At 41.0% G+C, this 9,747-nt stretch overlaps 1 long non-coding RNA gene across 1 annotated transcript; it reads right to left on the bottom strand.

The window, feature by feature from the left end:
* Window positions 1–1,385: 1,385 nt before the first annotated feature.
* Window positions 1,386–8,941, bottom strand: LOC136483307 (uncharacterized). The gene is made up of 2 exons (XR_010765405.1): window positions 2,238–8,941; window positions 1,386–2,127 (listed from the first exon to the last, which is right to left on the bottom strand). It is a non-coding gene; the product is annotated as an uncharacterized lncRNA (long non-coding RNA).
* Between the last annotated feature and the right edge of the window lie 806 nt (window positions 8,942–9,747).

The following is a 9,747-nucleotide window of genomic DNA, read 5'->3' as shown; positions in this document are numbered from 1 at the left end:
ATTTTCAGGCATAATTCATTCATGATCATGATACAAGTTCCAACATGATAGTTACTAGCCCATTTGAAAACTGGCCTGTGCCTGCGACAACAAGATGTGCAAAATAAATGTCCACTGGAACGAGAAATGTGGCTGATATGGGAGTAGAGATCAGCCCCATTGTTGTACTCTGATATCTTCTTGCTGCATATTCTTTTTATGTATTTGGAAGCTATGCTGATGCTTTGACAAGGCATGATATGCAAGAGTGTCTGCTATTCTAGTAACTTCTCTTATTTCACCTCTCTGGTCTCTTAAGCTGTTGCAGAAGATATTACGACCAAGACGAAATCGACTCGATAGAGTACTCAAACAAAACGGTGGCCAATGTTTAACTTCTCTTATCATCATGCAGGACATGGTAACACGACCGACAAGGGAACAAGGGTTATTGACAAGTTGGGCAAAGAAGAAGCCGTGAAGACGATGCATTCCCAGGAAAATCATCTCAAGGAGCTCCAGGCTACCATTATGGACTTAAAAGCTGAAATCACCGAGCTCAAGATTTCATTGGAATCAGCTCGTTCTCAAGGAAAGGTGTAGATGATAGGGGTCTTGTATTCGAATCGGTTTGATTGTTTAAGGAATTGTAGTTGTTAGTTAGTTGACGATGGTGTCAGTAATTTACTAATAGCGTATAGCTAAAATAAAGATGGTTCACCCTGTCAAGGTTATATATGATCCTTGTACTGACTAGGTAGGTGATGGTCCATGCGTTACAACGGGCATACAAATTGACTGTGATCACTGGAGTTTGCGTGAACAGAGATGAGATCTTTATAGATGTTCAGTCGACATATTCAGTGTTCATTCGATTCAGTGACGATCTTTTCTACTGGAGATTTGTTTATTTTTAGCAACCTTAGTTTTGGTACAAGCGTATAAGTACGTTTGTGTTGAGACTTGAGAAGAATAGCTTCGGCCTTTCTGCAAGTCTTTTGCTACAGTCAGTGTTCTCATTTGGAAGGCATGCAGCACAAGGCATTATTTATTTATTAAATTAACTGGAAAATGTGAGATTTTACTGGATTGAGCCTTTGTGAACTCATCTGGTTTGGCTAGTTGCCTTATATTATATTAGTTGGTCCTAATGGCACACAAGGAGTCAGTAAGAAATTAGAGTGCATCGAATCTATGTGATGGCTTCATGTAAGCATGACTGTTACTGTGGTGCTAACATAACATTCAGACGGACGGACACATAAGACAGCAGCATGTGCATCAATCAAAAGCTAATAAACCCAGGGGCCAAAATTAATCTCATCCCATATATATATAGTATATATATGAAAGGAATTGACAGGAATTGGATCTCAAGTTGACAAATACAGTAGATTCTATCATCGTCAGATTCAATACTTTACCTAGTCATCAAATTTCCAATTTACAATCTCATTGATTCAGAGGGAAGGGCTCGCTGTTGGCGGCCTTGTCCAGTGCAGACCAGAAGCCCATGGCCTGCTGTTGAATCGGCATCCCGTCCCGTTAACATCCGTACGTATAGGAGAATCCATCTAAACCACACACAATCCAAGCCAAGCTAGCTTCATGATTCGATTCTTCCAGTGACGAATGGAGATTTACTAATTGATCATAATGCGTTCTTGGACGGGTAGCACCGTAGCAGTAGCAGCGAGAGGCAGGCTGGATGTTGTATCGACTTGGACTGGAGCATTGTTTTAGGAGTCCGGCGGTTTTGGCAGGTGATCGATCAGTCGAGTGCTTCTGCTTTGCATTGCTTGCGACATTTGGAGCCTCGGTGCTCGCTACAGCTCTGCGACGGCTACCAAGTTCTGGTTCAGGCCTTGTCTTTTATATGTGCTTGTGCAGCTGTGCTCATCCCGTCCATTGCTACATGCAGCCTGCTCAACGACCATGTGAGGTCTAGTTGGAACTTGGAAGTTCCCTCTTCCTTGGCTGCTATCTCAATGAAGGCCATAGACAGTTGATCACAGTCCAGTCTTGTTCAGTGACCGCTGTTGCCTTCTCGGCTTCACTTGCCGCTGACAGTGGATCACCACTTCACCCCTGCTACCAGTTATATATGTCGCTGCTCCTGGTCGCTTGGCACAGGCTGTGGTCAGCGGTCTGTCAAAGACAAAGGAAAATATGAATCAACTACAATACAGTTTAAATGGCTCTTAAAGATCTAAGATTAAGAAACAAGAAGTAAACAAAAGTTATGGAAGGATGACCACCTCATTTCACAGACCATTGGCCATAGGAAATTTCGCAAAATATCTTCATTCTACAACAGAGATCCTCCTTTCATTTGAATATACTCCAGGTCTGTGTGACTGTGTCAGATGTCAAATTTAAAAGCTGCAAACACTAAATAAATTACGTTCGTTTTAACACAGAAAAGACTCTTGACAAGTGTGCCCACTTTTACATCTCTCAATTACAACTTCCAAGTTAGATCATATTAGCCTTCCAGTAAACCATATACTGTAGCCGACTCAGAACTCTTATTTTGAGACTTCACTGTTAACCATTCAACAGTGCCCCCCTCCACTTTTATCCGGGCTTGGGACCGGCATTGGCAGTGTTAGGCACCCCCCTACCCACCTACACTACCCCCTAGTATAATAAGCATATTAACAAGAAAATAAATTCAAACAGCTACGAGGCAAAGATAACCACAAACAGCTGAAGCAAATGCAATCATCATAAGGAGAATATGCCTTGGAACCAAAGAAGCACAATAGGTGACATTTGTCAGTACTCAAGTTTGCCATCAGGTGACCACCACTTTTATTCCTATCATTAGTACAGTTAGCATAGACCACCATTTTATGGGGCTCAAGAACATCAAGTGACTACTACTCATTTATTTGCCATAAGCCCATAACTAGATCAAAATATTTTCTATTAAAGTAGGTCTTCATGTTCTCTTTGTGATGATAATTTAGAGAAGTATTACAAGAACAGGGTGGGACTCAATATTTTGAAGAAATAAGACACAAGACTTGGTGCCAATAAATCTAGCATGCACCTTGACCTAAGTCAAATGCAACACTATTAGAGAATGCAACCATCAGACCATTTTTCTTTGATATTGTCACAGATTCAGTTACGACTCAAAACACTAGACCCTCATTTCCTCCAAGGAGCACCCAGCAACCAAATCAAACTACAAATGAAAGCTCAAAGAGAAAGAAGCTATGTGAATGGAAAAATTATGAAACTTCATGTTCAAAATGGAGCTATACAGACATCTTTACGTATGTAAATGCATGTGTCCCCACAAATTGCAAAGCCACCCTTCCAATTTAATACTATCAGTTGCACAGCAGACAAGAAAAAAAAATTATGAATCCACTTCGTTCTTTAACAAAGAAAACCGAGGAGTGTGTATGAATGACAAGTTCTTGTAAGAGTTAAACAAATACATCAAAATTGCAGACAAGAATTTTATTGCTAAACAGATCATCAAAATTGCAGACTAGATTAACCTTGTTCTTAAATAAAGGGCAAGACACAAATGTAGGTTAGGCACATCAAGCTGAACTCAAGATGAACATAGCCAGAAACAAGTAATATTAGGTACCAAACTCATGTGTCGACAAAATAAAATAAGCAGATTATTTTTTTATTGTTTGTTTTTTTAAAAAAAAATAAGTCATGCGCTTAGAACTGTCAACAAGGAGACAAAAGACGCAACTACACAAAATATATGGCAAAAGCTATCAGAATTACAATATGTACACAACCCTATATTTGATGAACAATACAAACATAACGCAGTTGATCATGAAGAGAATAAACTTGACAGTTTAGTATACATGTGCAGGAACAAAAAGATCTCGAAGACTATGCATAAGTTGCTATGCACTGTGATTTGTGCAACATCCAGACTTTATCTTTTCAGAATTATAGTGATAATCAGCAACAAACAATTAGGGTATAAAGCAGGTGTTAGAATCATTAGTACTCAATAACAGATATATGTTAGAATCTACAAGTCAAGCTACAATTTCCAAAATGTTTTGACAAACCACATTGCTCTTTTCTACCCCTGGTTTATCTTACTCAAAAACAAAGATTAAAGAGCACAGTACCTGTGGATGAAAATTGAACATCCATTGCTTATATTAACAAATATAGGTTGCAATAATGGTTCTACAGCGACATCCATATTAACTGCAACTCCTGAATGCTTTACGATCAAAACTAGTGGGGAACATAAATTACAGGACAAGACAACAGTCAAAGACTCGATGACACTAGAACGAACATACCAGGAAATGACGGACTAACATAAGCCAAGTAATATGGGTCCATGAAGCCAAAGTTCAAATCCAAATTAGTTTAGATTTTTTAAATCCATATCAAAGCCCGTACAGAAGTAAACAACAAATTGGCATTAAATCAAAGAACAGTTAAACTCCATACATAAGCAACCATCTACCTTCTCACGAGACTCACTTGTCAGGAAACATGTTAGATGGAACACAACATAATCCAGAACAGCTCACTTGTCAGACAACAGTACTGCATGTTAGAATCCTAAGCAAGACAATAGTAGCAATCCAACCACCTCAAGACTTAGTCAGAAAACAGAACCGACTTCCCGATCTGTAAACCACCCAGTGAAAACAGAACCAGACTTCCTGATCTGTAAACCACCCAGTGAAAACAGAACCATACTTCCCGATCTACAAACCTGGAGAGGCATAATAATGAGCAAACTGAAAACCTCAAGTCAGGACTAATAAAGACAAAAAGGACAAATACTAGATCCATCAGTTTTATTACTCAAATAGGAAAGAAAAATTCCAACTCTAACGAGAATAAAACCACATTGCATTGAGTCAAGGATGCACTGAAATAAAGCACAAAGCTCTACAATATGTAGATATGGAAAAAAGAATACGAAACTAGGTCTCTACAGCATTTAGATACGAAAAAAAAGGATCACGTTACTTCAGTTAAATGAACAGAAAGAAGATGGAACTAGGTCTCTACTGCCTGTACATATACAAAAAAAAGAAGGATCACATTACTTCAATTCAGTGAACAGAAATATGGAACTAGGTCAGCATGACAGGCTGAAAACTGAAGCACACTTAAACTATGAAGCTGTACCAACATAACATGTTCAATAATATTGTGCGCGGCTTATTACAGACATGGCTTGAAAACTTTGACCTTTACATATAGGAAGAGAGTAACTAAAGAATAGTACAACAAATGATATTAAAACCAAAAGTCTGCAGATGACATTTTCAGCCAGCAATGAGCAATGTTGCAGAACGTCCAAATGCGCATGTGACAAGAAGAAATTTAGTTCATTGCAGATAGAATATGGAATAAATTGCACCGATCTATAAAATTCAAGAAGCATGTTTGTGCGATACCAAAATAAACATAGTATTTGCATGGATTCAAGATTAGGACACGCAGGTGATTAGATTGAGCAATATACATGCAGTTGCTGGTTGATCCATAAAAGGCATGTCACAAGTAAATTGTAATAAGTGGGATGGTGCAAATCTCTATACCGATATCTATATCATATAATAATTACAGCTCCAGGCAAATATTTTTTTTCATCATACATATACTGTGCATCAAATTACACCTAAGTAAACCAAAATATGCACCCACTAAAGGACCCAATAAATTAAATTGATCAATCAAAAAATAATACTGAAGAATAAATTTGTAGAATTCTCTCCATAAACATGCCAGCTGTCCTGGCTCCCAAAAGTAAGAAAGTTATCTAAAATCACCAGAACTTCCGGATGTGACCCTTGCTACAAATCAAATCCCTATCTGTAAATCAAATCAGACTCTGCCCATATTTCCTTAGAAGACACAACCAAATTGGATTGATGAAAAAGATAGTACTGAAGAATAGAATTGTAGAATCGTCTCCATGATCAAGTCTAAATATCCCAAATAAATCAACTTACCTAAAACACTAGTCTAAAACATTAGTCTAAAACACTAGAAGTATAACTTGCTACAAAATAGCATGCTCTTTAATCAACACTAGAAGTAAAGTAACACTACAATACTACATAATAGCTCTGCAAAAAATCTGAATGACCTAAGAAATCATTGTCACAAAAGATCAAGTAATAGGGACCAAACTGAAAGTGATTGAACACCGTCTAACCCCACTTTCAAGGTTAACACTAAATTATGTGTTATATAGCACTACTACTCATCACATAATGAGTTGCTTCAATTCAGTAAATGCAGTTAAATCCTGCATGCATGTAAAATCTAAACCAATCAGATTTCCTACACCAAGACCCCCTGCTTTTTTTCAGATGCACTAATCAAAGCCTTGTCAACACATTCCAGTCATTGTAGTTGAACTTAATAAAGAACACTTCAAAGATCACAAGATCCCAAATTAGTATTAAAAAGCATAGGAGTCTAGAATAACTCGACATGTCTACTTTGATCCAGAAACAGGGATGCTAAGATGTATGAATCTTATCCTTTACCTGACTGATTTTATATTTCCAACTTCACTACTTCCAATCAGGACTCAATGCAAAACAAAGGACAAATATTGGTCCCATCATCAGTATTAAAATAGGGAAGAAGAGGATGCCTAACCTTAACGAGAACAAAACAAATTCAGTTCAATGAACAGAAAGAAGATGGGACTAAGACATGGCAGGTTGAGAACTGTCTCACACTTGAACTAAGAAGCTGAACCAACACAACATGTTCAGTAAAATATTGTGCATGGAGTTGTAAGAGAGAATGCATGAAAGACTCTGATTCACCTACTCAAGAAAACCTTTCCGATAGGAAACAAACTGCACCAATCTATCTATAAAAAATAAAATTAAGATTTGTGCAGCACCAAAGTAAATGTAGTATTTGCATGCGATTCAAGAATTCAATCTGCAAGAGATTAGAATGAGAACAAAAAATAGACATGTGGTTACTCTTAAAGAAACAATAGACATGTGGTTACTGCTAAAGTTTAGCAGATCCATAATAAAAGAGTCATGTCACAAGCAATTTATAATAAGCAGGATTGTGCCAAGTTCTATACAAATATCCATATCATATAATAATTACATCTCCAGGCAAAAATACTTTTCACCATCATACATACTGTACAACATGTATCACAGTACTATTAAACCAACAAAAGTACAAAACTAAAGATCTCTACAACACTTGAATGAGCGCATAATCCAGTAACAGAAGCCAAAAAGTCATGTCCAATACTATGTCAGGGTAATAGAAGACCCATGGTAAATCATTTGTCCAGGAATTATACAGAAGGCCTTATGATACCACCAGAGAAACAAATACCAACAGTAATTTAGCAAAGCAGCCACAACTGAAGTATTCCCCATATATCTTACTCAAATGAAGCTTCGAACACACACAGTTCTATAATCCTGGTTCCACAACCTAGCATTAAATTACACCTTAGAGAAGCAAATCAAACTCTGCATCCATGTATAATAATCTTAAAAGGAACCATCAAATTGAATTGATCAAAAATGATATTGAAGAGAATTGTAGAATCATCTCCATGACCATGTCTATATTAGCTCTAAATGGTTTTCACTCCCAAAGAAAGCAACTTATTTAAAACCACATGAACTTGAGGATGTAAGCCATATATGAAATCAAACTCTCCATGTCTTCTTAAAAGAAACCACCAAATTGGATTTATCAAAAAGTGGTACTGAAGAGTACAATTGTAGAATCATCTCCACGATCATGCCCCTCAACTCTAAATGAACTGTTCTGGCTCCCAAGAAAGCAACTCATCTACTAAACCCACGAGAACTTCATGATGTGACCTTTACTTGCAAGGCTTTCAAATAAACCTGATAGTACTCATCTGATTAATATAACTTGCCCCAAAATACAACATACTAAATCATATCATAGCTCTGTAAACCTAAGAAATCTTCCGACTACAATCAGGAGCAAACAGTGCAGAATTCTGAGCAGTCTAGTAGTTTCATATAACCAACAGGCACTGGTTTTCTTCTCCACAAAATCAGCATCCTAATCCTAATGAAGATAGAAGCATCCAATCAACAACCTTTGACTGAACAGATCACACAGCATCGACGAATCAAAACCAAATCCCCTTGAATCCATCTTCTGTTCCGATCGTATCAAAAACATCCACGCTAACCAATCAAATATATCTGACCCAACACAAACAGATCACAATCGAGTCGCCTTATCCTCCATCAGAATGAACAGCAATCAATCGAATCAAAATAACCGCACAACCCTAGACATCAACAGATACCAAATACATCTGACCCAACACAGACAGATCACAATCGAGTCGCCTTACCCTCCACCAGAATGAAAATAACGGCACAACCCTAGACATCAACGAGACAGATCGCAACAGCAGCATAACAATTAATTAATAACCTAAGTATACATATCAATCAGCAAATCGTAATTAGTCAGAGACCCAACGAGGGGTCGAGAGAAAAATAGCTAACGCAGCAAAGGAGGAGAACCAACCAACCATCCAATCCAACCTAAACGAAATCCATCCATCCATCCGGATAGTCCAGTCCGTCACACCTTAGGAACAACCAATCGAGAAACAGAGAGACGCGTCAGATCGAAACCAACGACTGCGTCTTACCTGCCACTTACCCATCCACCCCCACGGCACCGACGAGGGAACGAACAGGGAAGGAAGGGGAACCCAACCACGCGATTCTATCTATCTATCCACGAAAGAGGAAGAGGGACGCCGGGGTGGGTTGGATTTATAGGCGGCACAGGTCGGTTGGTGGTGGACGGTTCCCCGACGGAGTCGGTGGCGCGCCCGCGCTTGCCGACCTGGAGAGGACGGAGACGAAGCTGCGTGATGCGCACGCGGATTTGGCGGGGAGCACCACCGTGGGAGACGGGACGGGAGGGGAGACCACGTCACTTTGGTGGGCCCGTTCTTAGGCTGACTCCAACGGAGTAGGCGTAGCGTCGCCAAAACCTAAAATGGGTTGTTTACGGTGTTTTATCCGCACAAAATAAGCCCCAACTGACTAGGCAAACAAGTGACCCATTTTGGGTGGGAGCCGACGCGGGACGCAAATAAGCGTCCTCTCTTCGTTCTTCTGCGTCTCCACGTAGGCGCCAGGCCCACCGCCACGAGGGAAGGGGACGACTGGAGCCCGATCCGGCGAGAGCAGCGCCTCGGGGTCGCAGCACTGGAGCCGTCTCAATGCGGATCGGAGCTGAGGAAGGGGTCGCAGGTGTCGCTCCGGTAGACCGCAGGGCCACGCCGCCGGTGCCGCTCCGCCGGCGAGGGGAGAAGAGGGTGTCCAGATCTCGTGTTGAGGAAGGTGGTCGCAGGTGCCGCTCGCAGTGGCGACGGAGACGGCTTGCGCGCGACGGCTCTCACCCGCTGCGGCGCTTGCGAGGCGGCGAACGAAGGGGTCACGCCGTGAAGGGCCCGTGCAGGGGACGCTGCTAGAGCTTGTCCGCGCGCCTCGCCGGATCTCGTGCCGGAGCTTGTAGCTTGGTGGTCGGCCGTGGGGAAGACGAAGATGGAGGAGCAGGCAGCATCGGGTGGAAGAGGAGGAGGTCGTCGTCGCGGAGGTGCGCACCGACACGGCGAGGCGGGTCCACGGCAGGGGAGCCACCGGCGTGGCGAGGCGGGTCCGTGGCGCGCCCGCAAGCACGGTGAAGTGGGTCCACGGCAGCACGCGCGTCGGGGCGGCGCTCGGTTGGGCGACGTTT

The sequence above is a fragment of the Miscanthus floridulus genome, chromosome 9 (assembly GCF_019320115.1).
Source record: "Miscanthus floridulus cultivar M001 chromosome 9, ASM1932011v1, whole genome shotgun sequence".
Classification (NCBI taxonomy): Eukaryota; Viridiplantae; Streptophyta; class Magnoliopsida; order Poales; family Poaceae; genus Miscanthus; species Miscanthus floridulus.
The sequence above is the reverse complement of the archived record's forward strand: the minus strand, read 5'-3'. Positions and strand labels throughout refer to the sequence as shown.